Below are 22,062 nucleotides of genomic sequence, written 5' to 3'. Positions count from 1 at the left end.
TCTCTTGTTATCCTTCATTTCTCCTCTCTTTGGGCTTTATTTGCTCTCCCCGATGAACAGAGCTCTTTCCATAGCTTCATGTCACAGTAAATAACATGCCTTTGCTTCCCGCATCTGGGACTGCAGCCTGCACAAAGTCATCTATCAGTAGCCCATTGCAGCTCCGCATGGAGAGTCCAGAGCCTGAGAAACTCTACATCTCAGATGAAACTCTGATGTCCCCTCCAATTGATTCTACTTCCTCTGTATGAGTTTCCCCTGTTCAGTCACTTCAGCTGGAAATCTAAGGGTCATCTTCAACCCTCTCCTTTGTTTCCCCATCAACCGCAGGGGACCCTGTCCTGCTGTCCTATGTCTTTATCATCCACATGGTCTGTCCCCTTCCCCCACCATCCCACAGCTGTTGTCTCCATCCAGCTCTATTCAATCATCCTGTGCTTCTTATAACTGCATCTTTCTCACCAGTTTAGAGCTTGAAATGCAAATCTGATTGTTTTGCACTTTATTACTTAAAATTCTTCCATGACTCTCCATCAATGACTATAGATTGAGGTCCATACTCTGTGGTGTGATGTAGAAGACGCTCCTCCGGCAGGGACATTCCTGCCAGTTTAGACTTGTGCTCTGCCCTTGTGTCTTGGTTCCTGCAATCAATTGTCATTGTGTTCCAGGTACTGTGCCAAGGGCCTTCTAAATACTCTTTCACTTACTTTTCAGTTAATTGTACTTAATTTTCACAACACTCCTATCAGGTAGATACTACTATCACTTCTATTTAATAGCAGGCATAGCGTTCCCAAGGTCACATAGGTAGAGGATTGAACTTTGAATACAGGACTGACTTGTAGAACCTGGGTTTATAACAATTTTTCCCTAAATGATGTCCATTTCACTTCATTGTAGCTCACTTGTTCACCTGCATGGTGCTTGCACAAGCCCTCTCCCTTGGTTGGCTATGCCTTCCTCTGACTTGTCCTCAGGTTTCCTTTCAGGACACTCCCCAAGCAGTGCTTCCACAAGGAATCCTCCCCAGGGGATACACGTGCCCATCTTTGGCTTCTAACTTGCTACCTCTTCTCCACGGTAGCTCCCACAGCTCTTTATGGTGCTGATGTTTTACACATCTGGCACCTCCTCTCAGCTATAAATTCCTTGAGAGTAGGAAGCATATTTTATTTGTGGAACTCCTGTGCCTGGCATAGCACCTGAAACATGCAGGCACTCAACAGTGTTTGTGCAATGAATGACTATGCAAATGAACAAATCGAGTGTGGGAACAGGGGCAGGGCTGAACTCACCCACCAGCTGCACTAAAGTGAACTGATGTAAGTCTTTACTTTTTACTCAGTAAATTCCATCCCTGGATTCCTCTAGCACATGAATTCATTCATTCCCTCACTCAATTTGGCTTTGAATATGCACTGAGTACTGTTAAGTCCCAGCTAAACTCTTGGAATGAAAAGGTGAAGAAAATTAATTCCTATCCTTGAAGAGCTACAATGTAGAGAAGTGAAGCAAAGTGGTTAATAGAGGATTATAATACAATGAGATATATGCCAACAAAGGGTTTTTATGTAATGTGTAAAGAGCAATTTGAGGACACCAGGGAAGCCTTTACAAGAGAACATAGGAGGGGCACCTGGATGGCTCAGTTGGTTAAGCATCTGCCTTTGGTTCAGGTCATGATCTGGGGTCCTGGGATTGAGCCCAGGGTTGTCTCCATGCTAGGTGGGGAGTCTGCTTCTCCCTCTCCCTCTGCCTGCCACTCCCCCTGTTATGCTCTCTCTCTCTCTCTCTGAAATAAATAAATTAAATCTTAAAAAAAGAGAACATGTGTGTTGAGTCTTGAACGATGTGTAGACGGCAAGTAGAAAAGGGATGAAGGGATGACTTCAAGGTTGTGGAAATGCTTAGAATGAAGGACATTGAAGCAGCACAAACAGGAATATAAAAGCACAAGGTATACAGGTTTATGGAGGGTAAGAGAGGGCTCTTTCCAAGTGGAGGGAGAACTGGAGAGGCAGCCAGGGTTCAGGTGTAGATAGATTTGAGGTACTCGAACTGGAGAGGCAGCCAGGGTTCAGGTGTAGATAGATTTGAGGTACTCCAAGCAGCATGGGCTTGCCTCTGGAAACCTTGGAGAGCTAGAGGGGAAGTGTGTGCAGGTGAGTGAGGGATCAATGGTGTTGGCTTGTAGGATGGTCACCTTAGGATCTGGGTGGAGAATTGATGAGGGCCCGAGTTAGGACTGCTGCTAGATTGTGGAGAATGGATGGGTCTGAGAGACACTCAAGGGTAGGACAAACAGAACACGGTAACTGAATAAATGTGGGTCCAGCACAGAAAACAGATGTGGAAGGAAAGTGAAGGTTGGTGCCATTGACTGAGCTTGGGGCATGTGGTTTTATTTCTTCATGAGTACTAATCACCCAGAGACAATCATAGGCTGAAGAATTTTTTAAAAAATACTTATTTAATTGATTGAAATCATTCCCTTAAAACCATATATATATATATATATTATCTTTTGCATGTGTTGTATTTTAAATATTTAAATACTTTGGTGTTAGGGATCTGTTTCAACAATCCTTTGGACCAAGTCAATCTCTCTAAATAAATGGTTCTTTGACCCAGGTTAGGGACTGGATGCCTTCACTGGGAACAAGAAAGGTCCGAGCACACAGAGCTGCAGGCCAGCTCTCAGTGATGCCAACTGCAGTATCTCTACCCTTATTTATCAACACCCGGCTTACACTGCGAATTTCAGAAAAAGCTCTGAAGCTTTATTATCTCTGAAATCACCAGTCTAAATATCAGTAACACATGCAATACATTTTCTTAAATATAAGTGCTTGGCTGCAGTTCTGTATTACAGGGTGTTTCTTTGTGTGGTTCTGTTTGTTTTCATGTATTGTTTGTTTCCATCTGGGAAGTTGTAGATCATGTCAGAGGACACAGTTGGTAAATCTGGTATGTTGTGCCTGATTGCTCTTAATTGCCAATAAGATTGTTTTCACTGTCACGTATCTCTGCTTCCTGATAAACAGACATCTCACACACCATGATCCAGGTTTCTCCCAACTGTGGAAACAGAGGACAACACCTGTACCCGGAGTGGCCGCCTGGCCGCGCTGCTGCCTGCAGCCCATCTCAATGAGGTCAAGAGTAAAAGCCAGCCATGAGTCAGCTGAGAATTAACACAAGTTGTTGTTTTTGAGTTTTCCAAATATTTCCCAACTCCCATTGTGAGTTTTTGTGTTTTGTACTTAGAAACCCCTGCCAAAACCTCCCCCAAAGGCATTCCTTCCTGTGTCCTAAATCATTTAGACAGAAAACAAAACTTCTCATAGGTCATTCATATCAAGGAGGTATGTTTGTTAAAATATAAGGAAATGACTAGAACACACATATACTTTTTACCATTTTTGGTTTCACAAATTAATTTTTTTAGAAATAAGAACTTTGCTGGTTGCATTTGTAATCTATTCCTGATTTGCATCTTTAGGACAGTGTTCAGATACTCAAAATGTATCTAGAATGAAATGCTCCTGTGAAGTTAGTAGACACAGATGTTGAGGGCAGGTTGAGAGAACAAGAGAGGATAGAAAGCTAGATAAGCTCAAAGAGAAAGTACAAACATATACACATCGCCATTTTCCTAATATACATTTATGTCTGTTTATATATGTGTATTGTCTATAATATGCTGTTTTTCCTGAGACAGAAATATATATGTATATAAATTTTCTTTCTTTTTTTTTTTTCTGCCCATGGACAGACTCTTCTTGGGAAAACTGCTCTGCTTCTATCCCTTTTGTTAAATATCACGAATTTTTAGTATGCCTTTTTCTCATTGATGATCATTACATTCTTTAGATAATAGCAAGACAGTTTTCCTTTTTTCTACCTATGCTTATGAGCACTGTATTAAAATTGATTCTAATAAATCATGTGTGCAAAGTACTGATCTCATTTTTCTTCCTTTTTATTACTGTGACCAATGGGATGGTATAGATACGATACCTTCATGCCCCAGAGAAACAGAAAACAGAGGTTGTCCCTCCTTTGCCAAGGAGATTGATGTCTTAGTTGATATCACAGTGGGACATATGGGAAAGCTGCCTTTCTCCTGTCCCACTACTCTTCCCTGATTATCAGCTCAGCCGTGGTTGTGATCTTGTTCCTTTCATTATTTCAGCAAGGGAATGTTAAGCTTTACTAACTCCTTATTCAAAATGTCCTTGAAGAAAGACAATGAAGTGTCAGAAAATAATAGATTCACAACTTCTCCACAAACCTCTTAAATGTCCTTGGAAATGCAATTGTTTGACTCAGTTTCCCTCTCTCTTGGGGAGAATAGGAATTACAGGCATCTAAGGTAAGCTAGATTCTTAGATGCCTTTGCTACCTAGAATGGTCTACACATAATGTATCTTTTCTATAATGTATCTTTTACATTTCATATTGTCTCACTAAAGTTCAAAATATCTATTAAAACCACTAATAACATAATTTACTGTTAGCTCTTGGCTTTGCAACAAGCCAGTTCCATCCTGCAGCAAAAAAAAATAAATAAATAAAAAAAAAAAAAAAAAAGAGGGCGGGGAGGGAGTTGTTGTTCTAAATGATAGGAAGTTTATTCATTATTATTTAAAATCCATGTTTCATTTTTTTCTTTGTTGGTTTTTAACTTGAAATCTGTTTTGTGATATAAAGAATATGAAAAGATTTAGAAGGAAAAAAATCTTTGAATACACTACTCCAAATATTTTAAACCCCTTTGGTATGCACAGATAAAATCCATTGTAGTTTGTGTGTGGGATCTTGGTTATGTAGCTATGAATTATGTAAAGAATGTTTATGCAACATAAAGAACAATTGTCCAAAATATGAATACTTGTTTTCTTCCTTTTGAGTTGTAAATTCATTGGTGTTGCTGTCATGGAGGAATACTTTATTGACCATAAGCCTAGTTTTCTGCCTTGCGTTTTGGTTAGAGTTTTGGCTCACATGAGCAGATCAATTAATGAGTTTCCCCACATTCAACCTGTTGTTCTTGGGAACAGTGTCAAGTGTGACAAAACAATGACCCCATAGAACACAAACTTCAGAGTGGCCTCTATGACATCTGGGCTGCCTCTTGTGTCAACAAATGTCTAAAATTATAGCATCTAATTGATTACTTTTCCACAAGGGAAATAGTATAGGAAAATAGCCCCAGGCTCTGAAAGCTGCCAGACCTTTCACTTTGGTTGGCCTTTTTTATATATTAGGGTCCAGCTTAGCTCTGTACTCATACTACATTTTTTGCTTTTCCCTTCTAAAATATCTCATTATATCTATGAACTAATTAATAGGCCAGTTGAATTTTTTACTGCCCATAGAAAAGATTTGTGGGGTGGAATGAACACAGAGTAATATCGCTCTGTTTTTGTCTCTGTCTGTGGGCTTGAAGAAGGATCCACTCATTAGTGATAAATATTAAGTCCTATGTTGTGTTTAAAAGAACAACTTAAAAATATACAATGGAATAAGTTTGATTTGATGAGAGCTTAATATGAAGAGAAGTTCCCTCTGGACTGGAGGTGGGTTACCTGTCAAATGTGAGTGAACAGGATGGGGAGGCTATCCGTTCTGCAGGACTGGCCTCAAGGTACATTGAAGGAAGAAGCATCATCCAACAGTTATGACAATCCTTACGGCCTCTTCAGGCCTTCTGACAACTGTCTGTTTGTAGGCCCTCCCTTTCAAATAAGATTTGCCCGAAACTTAGAAAGCCCATTGAAGAATGACCAGGATAATTGGATCTCAAAATAGTGGCACTTGAGTGATGAGCCAGGAAGGATATAATTTAGGATGGTGCATAACTGCTCTTGTAAATATTTGAAGGGTACTGTGAGAAAGGGGTCGTATATCTTCACTGTGGCTTCAGAGAATGAAATTCTGGCCAACAGGTAGAATTATAAAAAGTACATTCCAGCTTAAGGAAAGGAAGCTATTTCGAATGGTCCAAGCTCTTCGAAGTGGGAGTGCTACAGGATCTAGGGAATTCCCTTCACTGGGGGTGAGCAGAGAGAGGATGGCTGCTCCCCTTGTGGAAGGGGGGTGGGGAGTCCCAGTAGGGACTGTACTGGATGCTCTCTGTGGAGACTCTCATCACAGTCTGAGTCTGTTACAGAACACAAATTCTCTGTGTCTCTAAATGTGTAAAGATTTACCTATAATAGGCACTTTACAAAAATGACGTAAAAATGTCCATTACGAAGGCATTGGTTAAGTGCTGGGGTTCTAGAACTAGGCTAGGTGGGGTTACTATTTAGGAGACAAGGTACTTAACCTCTCAATTTACACAAGTATAAAATGCAGGGTAGTAGAATGCATCTCATAGGGTTGTTGTAAGGAATAACTAAGACATATATGTGAAGCTGTTAGAGCAGGGCCTGACACAAGAAAGCTCTCTCTATGGGTTAGCTGCTTTTATGTCATCACGGTACTTGCATATACTAAGTTAACCCTGCATCTTAACTGAATTCAGATAGCCATAGATTCTGGTTGTGAAGTCCTGAAGGATGAGAGTCTACTAAGAAGGTTCTTTGAGTTAATCCTTAGTAGTTCCTGAGACTGAACACAGACCGACTAACCAGAGAATTTTTTCTGCTATTAGTGGACAATGATTTTTCTGACTAAATAGATACCAAAATGCATGATACTCTGGTTCAACTAATTGCTTTCCCAATGAGCCATAAACTGTCTAGTTAATATGTCTCTGTCCCCTCTAAAAAATCAAGTTTTCCAGTTTTCCCAGGCTGGTTAAACTCCTAATTATTATTCTAGTAACAAAATTGGAGCCTATTCAGGAAATCAGTGTGAAATAACTTTGAATTTTAACATAAATAAGTAAATAGTGCCTAATTTTAGAGGTAAATGTATATTTAGCACAAGCATGTGCTGCAAACATAATCCAACAGAGGCAGAAAAGGACATTTTGGATCAAGGGAAAAACGGTAGCATGGTAATGGGTTATTAACTCTGCATCATTTGCCCACTCCCTTACTAATGTTTAACAAGGCTTTATTGATCACAATAGCCTTGATTTGTTCATGGGAACAGAAGATTACATTTTGGGCACCAAACCAATTCTTGTATACAGCATCTGCCAGCCAAAGACTTCATTAATAATTGATTTTTGGGGAATTGTACAAGCCCATATGGGCCTCTTTTTTGCCAGCATGTTCCATCATAATATACAGATTGATTTACGAATAATCACAGGATATTAGTTCTGGAAAAGACCACAGATTGGAATTTGGAGGAGTTATTCAGTGGCACAGCCAGAATCAGGTTTTTCTGACTCCTTTTGTAAAGTCTTTTTTTTTTTTCTTTTGTAAAGTCTTTTACACAAAAAGTATGTTGAATCTTTCACCAACAGACTCTGAACCTTCGATGCACATATAAAACCTTACAGCTCAATGATAAAAAGCATGTCTCCAAGAGGCTCACTCCAGATGACCTGTAGATACTCTTGACTACATCTTCTGTGAAGTTCCCCCATGAAGCTGAATCTCTATGCCAGACACCATGAAGACTGGGTTCAGAAATTCTTTGTTTAGTGAGACACGCAGAGTCCACAGTTAGTATGGAAAGGTCTCAGGTAGCCCAATTTGCAGTGCAAAACTTTCTCCAAAATTATATAACACTCTTGCCTGGAAACTAGTTTCCTACTCATTAACACCCAGGACATCAGGTAGAATTAGCAGATCATGATTTGCCCAGATGTCTGGCTAATAGCCTGCACATTCACCTACGGGGAAGGCCACAGGTATGCCCCAGAGGTTGGAAGGCTCTCCTAGCTCTATCTTCTAGTGTCTGATGTCTGATTTCTAACCTCTTGCCTTGAATGTTTAAGGATCACATTTCTACCTTGGCCATTTTAATTGCTGTTTTCACATGAACTGCCTGCTTGGTCTTTGGTTTGGCTCTGGTCTTCCTCAGTTCTATGATTTGTGGGTCAGCACCAAGTCAATCCTGGTCCTGCAGGGCCTGTGTCTGGCAAGCTGAACTCTTGCTTGTCTAGGAGGGGAGTTCAGACATTCAATTTCTTCATCACCAGTTGTGTGAATATATCATGACTTACTGCCCAGGGCTGTGGCTGCTGCTGTAGCATTCCTTACCTGGGGTCCATCTACGACTCTGGCTGGTTCTGCACATAGCTGAGCACTCAAAACTCAAAAGCACCCAAGGGGCATGGTCTCCACCTTCCTGTACTTGATAGTAGCTCCTATCAGCCAGATATGAAGATAGAACTCATGCTGCCAGGGGCTTACCAGCACCTTCCAGTTACAGGGCAGCCAACTGCTTCAGGACCACAAAATTCCATAGCTTACCTTGACAAGAGATCGCCAAAAAGACCAGCCACAGGCTCCCTCAGGGGTGCATAGATGCACTTCCATGAAGCCTTGAAATAAAAATAGAATGCAAACTGGAACCTTGGGAGGACCTCCTGAAAACTTTGGAGAGAGTGGCCCAGTGCTCCAATCTTCCCAGTTTTTCCAAAGCTCACAACATGAGAATGCAATGATTGCTTTTTCTTGATTCCCTTTTCCCCTCCTGGCATGGCTATTCCCTGCTCCTTCTCCTCTCACAAGGGGTTTTCTTTCTGTAAGTACTCACAGCCTTCTGACACCCGTAGTAGGGACCCTTTGCCATGCTGGGTGGCCATTCTCTACTGGGTAAGGGTCCCTTTTTCATTGCTTAGCCCTTAGAGGTCTTCTCCCTTCCCTGGCTCCTGCCCTGGTCACACCCTGGTTCTTAGTCTCAGGAAGAGGTGTGTCCCACTGCACTGAAATAATAGAGTTGGGTGGCATCATTGACCAAGGTCAGATTTTGTTTCTACCTGCCGGTAGGCATGGACCCCACTACCTGTGTGAGGAAACTAGTGGTCTGTGGGAAGACTATGTTGCAAGGTTTCATCATAAGCTGCCCATGCTTCAGTCTGATCCCTGCAGTGGCCCAGCTGTCTTGTGGAGAATCATCCCCTTGCCTTCTGTCATCAGGGATGCTTCTGTCTCCAGGCAGCATCCACTATCACTGAAACCATCATGCCAGGGGATCCTGGTCAGACATGTCCCTCGTAGGAAAGCATTTCTAGTTGTAGAGCAAGAAAAATTGACCGGTTGTCCCAAGTGCTATTGTGAAATGACACTAGTACTATGGTTGGATTTTCTGCTAAGTGGATATACTCTTCTGAGTCTGATATTGATGCGGTCCATAAATAGGTGGGTGCCAGCTCACAGAGGGTGTTCATCATGCTCTCCATCCCTTAAAGCAAACATACAACTTATGAGGTTACTTGCCCTGGAGCGTCCTAAATGCCTAATATTTGGCATATGACCTCCTGGTCTGAAGGGCCATGATGTACTTGAGAATGCCTTCCTAACATTTCATAAACTGGGTTCACATAGTCTCTATCAGCCATTGCAGGAATTCACAAACTTTCCAAAAAGAGCCAGATAATAACTATCTTAGGGTTTATGGGTCAGTGCTTTCTTTCTTGTAACTACTCAGTTCTGACATTGTAGAACAAAAGCAGCCTTAGGTTCTTAGGTGACTCAGTGGGTTGGATATCTGCCCTCAGCTCAAGTAATGATCCCAGGGTGCTGAGTTTGAGTTGTGCGTGCACTGGGCTCAGTGGGGAGTCTGCTTCCTCCTTTGCCCCTCCTGCTCATGCTCTCTTGCTTGCTCTGGCTTTCTCAAATAAATCAAATCAAATCTTTTTTTAAAAATCTTTTTTTTAAAGTGGCCATAGAGAATATGTAAATGGTGGGTGTGGCTGTATTCTTATAAAATTTATTTATAAAATCAAGTGGTAAATAGTTTGCAAATAACTAAGATATTACAATCCTCTTTCTGGTTGCCCCTGAGAAATATGCTAATCAGACTTAACTGAGTAGAGTTTTGGGGCCATATTTTGTACAGGTAAGCAGGCCAATATAATGGTAGATAGGCAGAATGTCAGCTGTTCCAGAATGGCCTAGGTCAATCAAAGACATCTAATAATTTTGGAAGCTGGGAGATTCATCCCTTTGTCTCTGTGCCCTAAGGACTCTGGTTCCCTGTACTCCTTTCTCTTAGTCTGTTTACATACCAATTCTTCTGGGAGTAGATCAGTAGATTCAGACTCTAGGCTAGTTTAGCTTTTTTTTTGGGGGGGGGGGCTATATATCACCTGTAAGTTCAAAGAGAACAGGATGTTGATCATTGTTTAACACAGTGCGAGACTCATGGTAGATGTCCATTTATGTTTTGATTTTTTTTTTTTACAGTTGTTCAGTTGAACTCATTCCTCATACATGCTTCTCAGAAAAGGCTGTCCAAATGAATGAGAACTATTCTACTTCGCAATGACACTCATCTTGTCACAGCCACCCTTGAGGTGTGGAGGCTCCACCTTCTAGTGTGCTATCACATAGGGCCAGGGCTACCAATAGGCACAGAATCTCACTACACTCAGTCCCACATTCTGTTTTGAATGCTTATAGTTTTCATTCTTATTTGTTAGGCAGTGAAAGCCACAGAGCAGATACCCTCTCTCGGAAGGCCAGGTGTGAAGAAGAAACTGCAGCTGAAGCTTCCGTGGTCTGGTTCTGTTTACAACTGATGGAGGTGAGCCAACATGGCCACAGGCTGACATCTACATGTTCCCGGCTTCAGGCCTGTGAGGCAGCTCTGAGAGGGGTAGAGTGCCAAGGGAGCTGCTTTTAGTAGAGTGGGAAGCTGGGAGGCAGCCTGGCTGCAGATTATTCTCACCTTCCTGTGGTCCCACTACTTTTCTAAGAGAAGAATTTAGAAATGACACATCCAAATCTACAAGTTGACTCTTGAGCTGGGCCAACAAGGAGCCATGTAAGTTCTGCTCTTCTTTGTGGTTTGGCAGTTTCAGAAGCATGGCAGTCCATTTTGTTCCTTTTCCCATTGGGTATTTATTTGATGAATGGAACGTCAGCCTCAGCATAATATACTATGGTAACAGCATTGGCCAATGCACTATATCATACGACTTTAGTTCTTAGCTCTATGTGAAATGTCTGGCATTCATTTGGAGAAGAATGTCAGCTCAGACACATATCTCCTATTGTCTACTGCCAAGGTATGGAAAATGGAGTAGAGCTTTGTAAGATCTGAAACTTCAATGAGCATAGTTAATAAGAGAAACAATAGCAGGTTTGGCTGAGTTATCTTTTGAGTCAAGATTTTAGTAGGTAGATTAACTATTTGTATAAGCAAAACAGAAATAGAAAACGCTAGCCCTAGTTCAGAAACAAAGTTCTTGAAAAGAAACGTTGACCTCTTAATCACCAGTTTATTATTATTTTTTTAAAGATTTTATTTATTTATGAGAGACACAGAGGTAGAGACACAAGCAGAGGGAGAAGCAGGCTCCATGCAGGGAGCCAGACATGGGATTTGATCCCGGGTCTCCAGGATCACATCCCAGGCTGCAGGCGGCGCCAAACCACTGCGTTACTGGGGCTGCCCTTAATTACAGTTTAGAATTAGTTGACAAGACTGTCCTGTAATGATACTAGCATTCTAATTTTTCCTCTAATACCAATGGGACTGGTATCTTCACAAAACCAAGAGAAATAGACTTTTCTAGAAATCCTCACACAGCTGTGCTTTTCTGATACTTAAGATGATTTTTCTAACTCCTTTATTTTTTGGCTAATGGTGATTTACATTTGACCTATTCTCCTTTACCGTATCTTTTAGTCTGAAAAATTTCTATTTCTCTTATGACTGCTTTTAAATAGGATGCCTATCAAATTATTTTTTCATTTATAAAGCCGGCACATGTTGAATGAGGATGATATGATGAGAAGGGACCATTGTGAATATTTAAATGTAATTTCAGAGGATTTATACAAGAATGAAATTGGAAGAAAACCCAGAAAGTTTCCAATTTAAAATTATTTTATTTTCCTAATAAGTATTTCTTGCTTTTGATTAGCTCTTTATTAGAAAGAAATGGATTGAGACGCAATAGGTCTGAGTTTTTGCCCTAACATGACAAATAATTTATACTCAGAGTCTCAGCTACACCAGCACTTCAATGAGGGTGCCATTTTAGGAAGAAAACAGCTTCAAACATGGCTGGAATAAATAATGTACTTTGTTTCTTGGAGACCTCAAAACAGTCTTTTTGTTGTGACACATGATGTGATGGTATCTCATTGCATATAAAGTCCATGTTCCCGAAGATAGCATCTAAGCATCTTTGTGTTCTAATTCTTAATTCCTTTGCCAGATCACTTCCCATTTGTCTTCTTGGGCTCTTTTTTTGTGAATATAGTAGACTCTTTGCTGACCCTTTATCATACCATGTATTTTCCTGACTCTGCACTTTTGCCCTTGCTCTTCTCTCTGCTAGCCTCAGCAGAATGATTTTTCCCCTTTGAGCTCACTAATAACACAGCATTTATCATATAGGGCAAGTATTTGTTGATGAATTTTATTTTTCACCTCCAAAGTTAGGGTCCTGAGGGTAGGGGACATGTCTGGCCTCTGGAATCCTGGTAAATGGTTGAGAACATGAAAGACAGATGAAGAGATGTCCTTGGCTGAAACTAGTCCATGTACTTATTCACAGAACTGTCCTGAGGCATACCTATAATTATTTCAAAGGCAACAAAAATGTCCTTTCTCTGTCAGTAGGAGGGGAAAGGCAAGTGTTATATCAGGATGCCTAAATGAAATGCATAACCTGGATCTTGAGAAGAAAGGAGAAAATTTCTCTGATTAAACACATCAGTTGGCAGAAGGCCTGAAATCATGGGTAAGAGTGTTATTTTGCTGAACACTTGAATCAAGAAACACTCAAAAAGACATCAGCCACCACAGGTATGGTACCTGAGGTGGATATTCCTGATACCTGTTGAAAGCTTGGCATGAGAAGCCTGAAAAGTACAAATGGGCAAGAAGGTGGTAGAGGAGTGTCCCGCTGATAAATGCTCAGGCTTTGGAAAATCTAGGGAAGGGAAAAATATCTCAAAGTGTTGTCTTGGGCAGTCAGAAACAGCAGAAATGGGTGAGCAACAAGTTGTGAGGGAGGGTTGAATGGCAGCTCTTCTAGATGACTTTGATACATTGCCAGTAGATGATGCTGTTTCCTCATCAGGCAAATGCAGCCTGTCCAAAGGAAGCCTCACACCGCAGGAGCCAGAGTACAGGGTCTGTCCCAGTGCTGCGCCTCACTCAGAGGCCTGGAGGGAAGAGACCTCTGAGTTTTCCAGGGAGTCTTCATTTGTAAAACCAAGAAATCCCAGACTGAGTGATTTTTGAAGCCTCTTTGATTATTTTCTTTTTTTTTAAGATTTTATTTATCTATTCATGAGAGACACACACAGAGAGAGAGGCAGAGACACAGGCAGAGGGAGAAGCAGGCTCCATGCAGGGAGCCCAAAGTGGGACTCAACCCCGGATCTCCAGGATCAGGCCCTGGGCGGAAGGCGGCCCTAAACCACTGAGCCACCTGGGCTGCCCGACTTTTTGGATATATTGTTTATCTTTAACATTCAAACCTTAGAGATGCCTTCTATGCAAGCATACTTTTTTTTACAAAAATATTAATTTTTATTTAACCAAATCTCACTTAGATAATTATATGTTAGATCAAATGCACAATGGCACACCTGTGTGTATTGGTGTACTTCCTGGACCTAAACAACAATCTCATGCTAAATCTTATTTCTGTGAGCAAGAATTGTAGACCTAGAAAGAATCTTACAGGCTGTACCGTTCTATCCTTTACTTTTCCTAGTATTTAAGCATTGGCTTCTTGGGAATGGGAAGGGGGATCCTTGTCATTTTTTGTTATTCCTTTTTGGAAGCTGCAGTTCTAGAACTCTGGACTTGTCTGCCAAGTCAGCTCTGCACTACATCAGCTCTTCAATGAGTGTGCCATTTTAGGGAGGAAACAGGGCTTTCATGAATTCTGAAAGCCCTGTTAAAACATATGGGCTCAATGAATAAATGACTGACATAGAACTTCCAGCTATTGTATTTGAACTACTTTTCTTGCCTACTCTTGGAACAGGAGTCTAGAAAGACCTTTGCTCTGTATTTGCTTCAGATGTTTTCAGTTACATGGGAATTCAACTCCAAGGCAAGAATATGGTGGTAGATCAAATCCTAGAATTGTGCCCCTCCCTTCCCTAATCCAGAGGAAGTATTCAGCTCCACGTCTCTGCCTCCTGCTTACCATTGGTGAAACCCAGATAATTTTAACAGACAGAAGGGCTCACTACTCTTCCTGGCGAGTCTTGAAAGTCATTCTCTGCTGTTTCTTACAGTGATTGCAACAACGATTCATCATAAATAAAATAGCATACCCTGAACCTATGAAAAAATAGTTAAAACCCTCTCCTAGTAGGACAAGACAATTGCTGACTATTAGAATTGGGAAAATAGGGGGGAAAAATCAAGGTTTGAAAACTCATATACTCCAGTTTATAACTTACGTTAAGTGGACGATATGCATTTTTATCTGAAAAAGATGATGGCCCTCAATTTTGTTCTCCAAAATGAGGACAATGTTTAGTAAATATTTAGGTTCTCTTGCTTTAAGAAGAAAGTCGAGAATGGCAGTGACCTCTGAATGCCCCAGTGACCCCTAATAACCTCCCAATGACCCAGCAAATCATCTCAGTAGATCTGTTCGGCTGCAGTGTTCAGAGTTAACAAGGTTTCATTAGGGCAGAAAAAAAATTTGCCTTTGCTTCCAAACATGAGCTGAGAGCTCTGATAGGGCCTCCACAGGGGAACAGATTTCCCTTTTTTATCTTTCTGCCTCCCTGGTGTGTAATCTTGTCTTTTGAAATAGTGGCAATCAGAACAAATTACCTATAGAGTGGGGAATGAAAAGATTTCACAGTCGTTCGGGGTATTTTTTAGTTTTCCTTAACAATTGGTACCTTCTCTTAGTAATTGAAAATGATCCAACGACTCTATATGTACTTGGTAATGCTTTTCTAAACATGTGAGCTGGAGAGAACACTTAAGGTGACAGAGATTGTTTCAACCAGCACTCAAAGAGCTCTGGAAAACCAGCAACCTGCCTCCTGGCCTGGTTCTTTCCCTGAACAAGGACCCAGAGGTTGGGGACAATGACTTCTATGGTTGGGAGGGAGTCAGAGCCTAGAAGAGGACAAATTTCTGTGGCTGCTCTTTGGCTCACATGCCAGATATAGAGTTCAGCGTGGTTATCGTGTTCTTTGCAATCTTTTTTTTTTTTTTTAAGGATTTTAATTTATTTATTCATGAGAGAGAGACACACACACACACACAGAGAGAGAGAGGCAGAGACACAGGCAGAGGGAGAAACAGGTTCCTTGCAGGGAGCCTGATGTGGGACTCGATCCCAGGACCCCGGGATCATGCCCTGAGCCAAAGGTAGACACTCAACCACTGAGCCATCCAAGATCCCCTCTTTGCAGTCTTGAGAAAAGATAAAGAGCAATGTTACTCAGAATCCATGCCCTGATTCTTGGTTGGTGCCCCTGTCTTCCCAGGACCTGGGTGCCTGTAAGGAGGGCAGCCTGAGCGCACCTCTGAAACATGGAGAGTTCACCGAGTTGGCAGTTCTAATCATCACACTCTGACCTCACATGTATGTTGGAAAACGTGTTCACTTCCAGAGTTTCAGGGAGATGAAGAAGGTGCCCCAGTCCACTAGGACTAAGAAGGATTTGATACACTGAGAGGAGAAATTGCAAGATTAGGGTAGAGGAGGAGGTGCTGACATTCCTGGGGCATGCTTGGAGGGAACACCTGCCACCTTGGATGTTGTTTCTGGAGGTTTACAGCTGATAAGTGAGACATGTGTGGACAAGCAAACAGCCAGCCATGTGAAAGGTCACCTTCTAGACAAAGCAGCAAGGCTTCAGCTTCACTCAGAAGACCACGAGAAGCTCTAAGAAGGCAAAGTGGTCACTTCGCTACTAGAGAGTCGGGTGGAGAAAGGTGAGCATCTTGTGCCTTGCAGATATTCCCATTGATGGATGAAGAAATGAGCAAAGATTGTAAGAACCCTCTCTAGGGCTTGAAACCTTCTGAGTCTCATGTTATCCAAGATGAAGGTGCTTGGGGGATATCAGTAAAGTCTGGGGAGACTTCCAGAGGTGATAAGGTCTCCATTGTGTGTAAGTGATAAGGAGTTAAACAAGAAGACATTTTCAATAGCAACTCAAGAAAGTGAATACCAAAATCAGTAATTTCTAATGGGTAAGGCCGTGAGCTCCTTGAGCTTGAAGGATATGATAGCCCCAAGTGGAGGTATGTGTAAGTGGGAGTCAGTGCAGGGCATCTCTGCAGGTGTATCTAATCAAAAGGAAGCATCAGGGAGCTGCGTGAGTGCTGGGTTGAGGCACAACACTCAGCCTTAGTGGCTGAGAGACTGGACGCCTGCCAGCAATTCAGTCCTTAGGAGATGGAGTGCAAGGTGCACAGCCTAGACCTTGTTGTGGACTTCAAGGTCAGAGCAGGACCATTTTTATCAAGGATACTAGACCAAGTTCAATATAAGGCCCATTCCGGTGCATGGAGCCTGCTTCTCTCTCTGCCTGTGTCTCTGCCCCCCCTCCCCTCTCTGACTATCATGAATAAATAAATAAAATCGTTAAAAAAAAATATAAGGCCCAATGACCTCCCTTCTCCCTTGGAACAATGCAGAAAGTGTAGTTACTCCCTGAGCTGCTTTATTTTTATTTTTTAAAAAGATTTTATTTATTTATTTGACAGACTGTAAAAGAGCACAAGCAGGGGGGATCGGCAGAGGGAGAGGGAGAAGAAGGCTCCCCCATTGAGCAGGGAGCCCCACTCTGGGCTCCATCCCAGGATCCCCCCACCCCATGATATCCTGAGCTGAAGGCAGACACTTAACTGACTGAGCCATGCAGGTGCCCCTCCTTGAGTTACTTTAAAGCTGGGCAATTCAAATATTCATTTCTGTTTTCCATTAGTCAAGTCAAATTTTTCACGTGCTTGGCCAAAAGCTATTAAAAAAATCAGTATAATAACCAGGGTTCAGAGTAATTTTTAAAAAGTACAACAAAGTTTACAAATTATGAGACTACTCCATAAACATACAAACAAGCAACATTACCAACTCACGTTCAAACTCAACATCAGAAAAAGGAAGTATAATTGTGAATTTTAACAGCTGCATTTGAACTGCATTTTGCATGGGTTTGTGGAGCAATTGTGCAAAAAGAGTTCATGAGTCATGAGCATGTCTACATCAGACTACGAGTAGCCCATCAATTTCTAAAATTGATCTTGAATATATTCATGTCAGAGTCATCTCAGGATGCTTCTGATATGAGTCTTGTGCTAAAGAGTGGAGTTATTTTGGAGATGTTCTAACTAGGGGACCCTCTTGAAGAAGTCCCTGAAAAATCCTCCTCTATCTACCGTGATGATGGCTGCACAGTCCATCCTGCTTCACAAAAAGCAGTTAATGTCTGGTGGGCCAGAGAGGTGCTAGAGGTGGAGATGAAGAATGGGGAGATGTTTTGGGCAACTAAAACAACTTTTGGAATTTACCTGTATTTAACCTTACTTACATTTTTTCAGAGGAAAATATAGTGGCAAGTTTTGACAATTATGGAAGCTTGGTGGTTGGTCAAGGGAGTTCATTATACTGTCTTTACTGTTTAAAATTTTCTATAATAAAGTTAAAATAGTTCTCTAAAGTAGTTCCTAGAATTTTTTTTTAACAAAAAGAAAATGATTTAAGGAATTCCTGATTCTCATTGATTTTATTCATTGAAAATCAACTTAAGAGAAATAGATCTAGTTATATATGCCTATTATTTTGCCTATTTTGCACATTTACATATGCCTATGATTTATATTTCTAGGGAGTAAGAGAAAGAAAGTGAACAAATGAGGATTTTTCCTAAAGACATTATGTATTTTTTTCACACTACATTAATGCTTATAATCTGAAAAATTCCATTAAGATATGTAAAGTAGACAACTAGAGTCTAGTTGTCTTTCCACTTGATGCAATAGGCTATGGAAATGGCTCTTAATTGAATATACATGCTCAAAAGTACACACACCTTTCATTACATTGTTATCTTTTATGTAGGAAAACTCCAGTGAGCATTGATTCTAATCCTGGAGTGTGTTCTGAAATATTCAGTATAGCCAGATTTCCTGATAACTCATTCAAGAGGGAATAGCCCTTGGCTTAGCCACCTACATACCATCTTCATTTTAATAATTATGTATAGCTTATAAATTAATAACCATGAACTCTCATGCCTGGTTATGTATTTTAAAGATCTGTGTGAAAACTCATTAAGACAGGCTGTGTGTGTGTGAATTTGATTGTGTTTTCTGTTCGTACAGGAAATACAAGAGCTTAGACAACCAAAATGGCTATATTTTACAGAATATTAAGAAAAACTTCAGCACTATTGATATAGTAGTTTAATAAAGTCATTCAGTGAAGAAATATCTATGAAGTACTTTCATGAGTCTGGCATGGTGGTAGGTGCTATGAACAGTGAAGAGCAAGCCAGGTGATTACTGTCTTCATGGGCCCTCCAGACTAGAAAGGGAGCAAATGTTAATCTAAATAACACATCCATGTGACTGTGTAATTACAAATGCCACCAAGTGCTATGAGAAAAGCATAGGGTATTTTGAGAGTATCTAACAGCTATCCCCATCTAGCTAAGGGTCAGGGAAGACATCCTTGAGGAGGTGATATTTGAACTCACATCGAAGGTACAAAGGGTGCCAGATTGAGGGAGATGAACATGGGAAGTCACTGATTCTAGGAAGAAACATGGCACTTTGGAAGTACTGAGAGGCCAGGGTGGCTGGCGTGTAAAGGGCAGGGGGGAAATGGTGAGCAATGAAGCTGGAGAAGTAAGCTCAAGCTGAATCCTGCAGGGCTATGCGTGCCATGGAAAGAATTTGGTCTTTATCTTAAGAGCAATTGGAAAGTCTATTAAGGGTTCTAAGCAGGGGGAATAAAATGATCTGATTTATGCTTTTAAGGAAATCACTTTGACTGGAGTCTGGAAAATGGATTAGCGAAGGGCAAACATGCCTGCGGCCCCTGGTGATTAAACTATTAGGGCCAGCCTCTCGGCCATCCCTTGGGAATGTGGAGGTGAGTAGAATATTATCCCGTCCTCTTCAAGATCACAAGGTGTGGAGTCAGACTTATAAACAGATAAGGATGATGCAGCATGATGAGCTTCATATGAAAGGTGAGTAAAATCCATTGTGTGAGCCTAGTGGCTAAGGCACTTAATTCTGATGTGGAGGATCAGAGGGACTGCACGAGGAGGTATCATATGATCTGCATCCTAAAGAATGAGCAAGAACCAAAGAGGAGATTCAGAATTATTCCAACAAGAAGGCAGAGCAAGAGCAAATTTAAAGGTAGTTTGAAATGCTCTGAACTTCAAGGAATGGGAATGGGAGTGATAAGCAGTCTGATATGGCTGCCACCTTGCCTTCAGCCCAGTTCAGATGCTTCCAGATTCCTGTCTTGTGTATCTGTACTTCAATAATTCTTTGATCACACCAGGGCCAGAAATCCATCGACCTCTATAGATGTTCACTGGGTCTCACTCCCCTATGTCCTGAGTTGTCTGAACTAAATTCCATGAGCCATCATTAGCATCATTTCCTGGTATAAAGCCTCAACTCTTCTGCCCTTCTCTAACTCTTTCTTGAAGACTCAGTGGCCCTCAACCTCGGTTAGCTCCAGCTCTGCCTATTGCACCCTCTGCTTGAGCAGCTGCCCTTCGCTGGAGAAAAACTCATGTCCATGGGCTTTAGAATATCTGGGGTCACTGAACTCAAGGCAGTGCTCAGTGTAGGAATATGGTCTTGGCACATTTTCTTAACTGGTTCACCCCACTAGCTGGGAGGGTCCCAAATGACCATTGTTCACCTTTTCCTTTCTCCTCAAAATAGCCACACTTTCATACTTATTCTCAGTGAATGACCTAGCCTTCTGTTCATTGAGAAAATAGAAGCAATCAGAGGAGACTTTCACATGCTTCCATATCACAGCTACTCATGAACCAGAGTCTGGGCCTGTAGGCTGTTATGGATGAACTAACTGCCAACCCTACTCCTGTGAGAAGCTAGCTCCCTTATCTATGCCCATGTCCTTCCTCCTCTTCAGGGACATGGCTCTATCAATTCTTCTGTTCCTTTACTCTATCATTAATTACCCCCTCTCTACTGAATCATCTCCATTAACATGAAATAAATTATAATACCTCTCATCTAAAGAAAAAAATAACTCTTGACCCCACATCCCCAAACATCTGATCATTTCTTGTCACCTCCACTGCCATAAGTGGAGGCTCCTAGTCTAAGCCATCAGTGTCTCTCGTTTTGATTTTTGCAACAACCTCTTAACCGCTTCCACATTTGTTCCTTTCGACTCTACATAATATCTCAGCATCCAGAGTGATCCTTGCACAATGTAACTAATATCTTGTCACTTTTCTGTTCAAAATCTCCCAATAACATACTGTCTCATTCAGAATAATATCCAAAGATGATATAACGCCCTGAGAAGCCCTTTGTGATTGGCCCCCCTGTTTCTTATCTGACCTCAACTCCTACCAGAAATCCCATTGTTTGCTCTACTTCAGGCCTCCTGACATGATTCACATTGTGGATGTTCCCTGGACCTAGCAGGCATACTACTCTCTCTGAACCCTTGTTCTCACTATTCCTTTCTGAAAAGCTTCTCCCAAGAGCTTCATTTGACTCCCTCACTTCCACTCTCCACTCATGCTACTTTATCACTAAGATCTTCCTCAATCACTCTGTTTAGATTAGCCACTCTTTGCCTGTTGCATTTCTCATTTCCATCTGTGCATTATTTTTCTCAATAGCATTATGGCATCTGATATACTATATTAGTTAGATTCATGATAGACCCTATAAATATTAGTCCCAACATTTCTGTAATTTAACATATTCCAAGTCCATCCCATATGCTCCCTTTATAGTTCACTGCTAATGTTCTAGCTAGTGGGTGGCTTACCTTCACCTGGGATTCAGGTGCCCAGATCCTCTCATCTTGAGGCTCTGTCTTAAGAACCTTAGTCTTCTGTGTGCATCAGAAACCAGGGGAAGAATAATAAATGGAGAAGGCACAGCAGGTTCTTAAAAACCCTGTCCTGGAAATGAAACACATCACTTCTGTTCACATGACATTGGAAAAAGTTAGTAATGTGGACACAGTTGGATGCAAGGGAGACTGTGAAATGTAGTGGCAGGGCCTCTTCATGCCAGTGACAACTCCACTCTGGAAATGTTGTTGGACAAAGGCCATCTCTACTGTACACATTATACATTTACTTGTCTAGGTTCAGGGTTCCTTCATTACAATAGAAACTCTATGGAGAAGTGATATTTTTCTGTTTAGCTCTCTTGTAATTCCAGGACATAGAACAGTTCCTGGTTCCTGGTAGATCCCCAATTATTTATTTATTTTTTTAAAGGCCATAGAGGGGAGGAAGGGAGGAGTTCCTGATGGAGTGGGAGTGGAGGCTGAAAAGATAGAATCAGATCATGAAAGACTATGGCTATATGTACTTACAGTCCGCATAAGCATGGGCTTCTCCAAAGCCTGAATATGACCAGATCACAGGCAAATTGGACTAGAACCAAAGCATTTGGCCCACTTTTTTTCCATAAAACCATTTGGACAATAGTTGCACAACAGGAATTTCTCTATTGCCATCCTGTGGCTTCGTAGATAAGCAGCAGTGAATCAGCCAGCACCAAAAAAATGTAATTCTGTTTGATTTAACTGCACTTGTATACACATGGACTATGTTCCTCCATGGGAAAGTTTTACTTTGTTCAGTGGACTGCGTGTTAAATCTGTGGCATAATTCCAAATTATTTCTTTGGCTTTTTCCTCTACATGCTCTCCTAATTTAGGCTTGATCTGTCATTACACAGGTAAGTATAAAGCATGAAATACCATTAATGTACTCTGGATTGAAGGGA

At 41.3% G+C, this 22,062-nt stretch overlaps 2 long non-coding RNA genes across 2 annotated transcripts in view; one reads left to right on the top strand and one right to left on the bottom strand.

The window, feature by feature from the left end:
* The first annotated feature begins 5,196 nt into the window (after window positions 1-5,196).
* LOC144311424 (uncharacterized) overlaps window positions 5,197-22,062 on the top strand; it is a 50,439-nt gene continuing 33,573 nt past the window's right edge. The window contains exons 1-4 of the long non-coding RNA XR_013377009.1: window positions 5,197-5,653; window positions 10,559-10,662; window positions 12,712-12,897; window positions 19,069-19,183. This is a non-coding gene — a long non-coding RNA (uncharacterized LOC144311424). The remainder of the gene's footprint in view (window positions 5,654-10,558; window positions 10,663-12,711; window positions 12,898-19,068; window positions 19,184-22,062) is intronic.
* LOC144311428 (uncharacterized) lies at window positions 17,866-21,785 on the bottom strand. The gene is made up of 3 exons (XR_013377015.1): window positions 21,647-21,785; window positions 21,089-21,224; window positions 17,866-19,382 (listed from the first exon to the last, which is right to left on the bottom strand). It is a non-coding gene; the product is annotated as an uncharacterized LOC144311428 (long non-coding RNA).

Source organism: Canis aureus, chromosome 1 (assembly GCF_053574225.1).
Source record: "Canis aureus isolate CA01 chromosome 1, VMU_Caureus_v.1.0, whole genome shotgun sequence".
Taxonomy (NCBI): Eukaryota; Metazoa; Chordata; class Mammalia; order Carnivora; family Canidae; genus Canis; species Canis aureus.
Note: the sequence above shows the minus strand (reverse complement) of the source record. Positions and strands in the feature narration are given on the sequence as shown.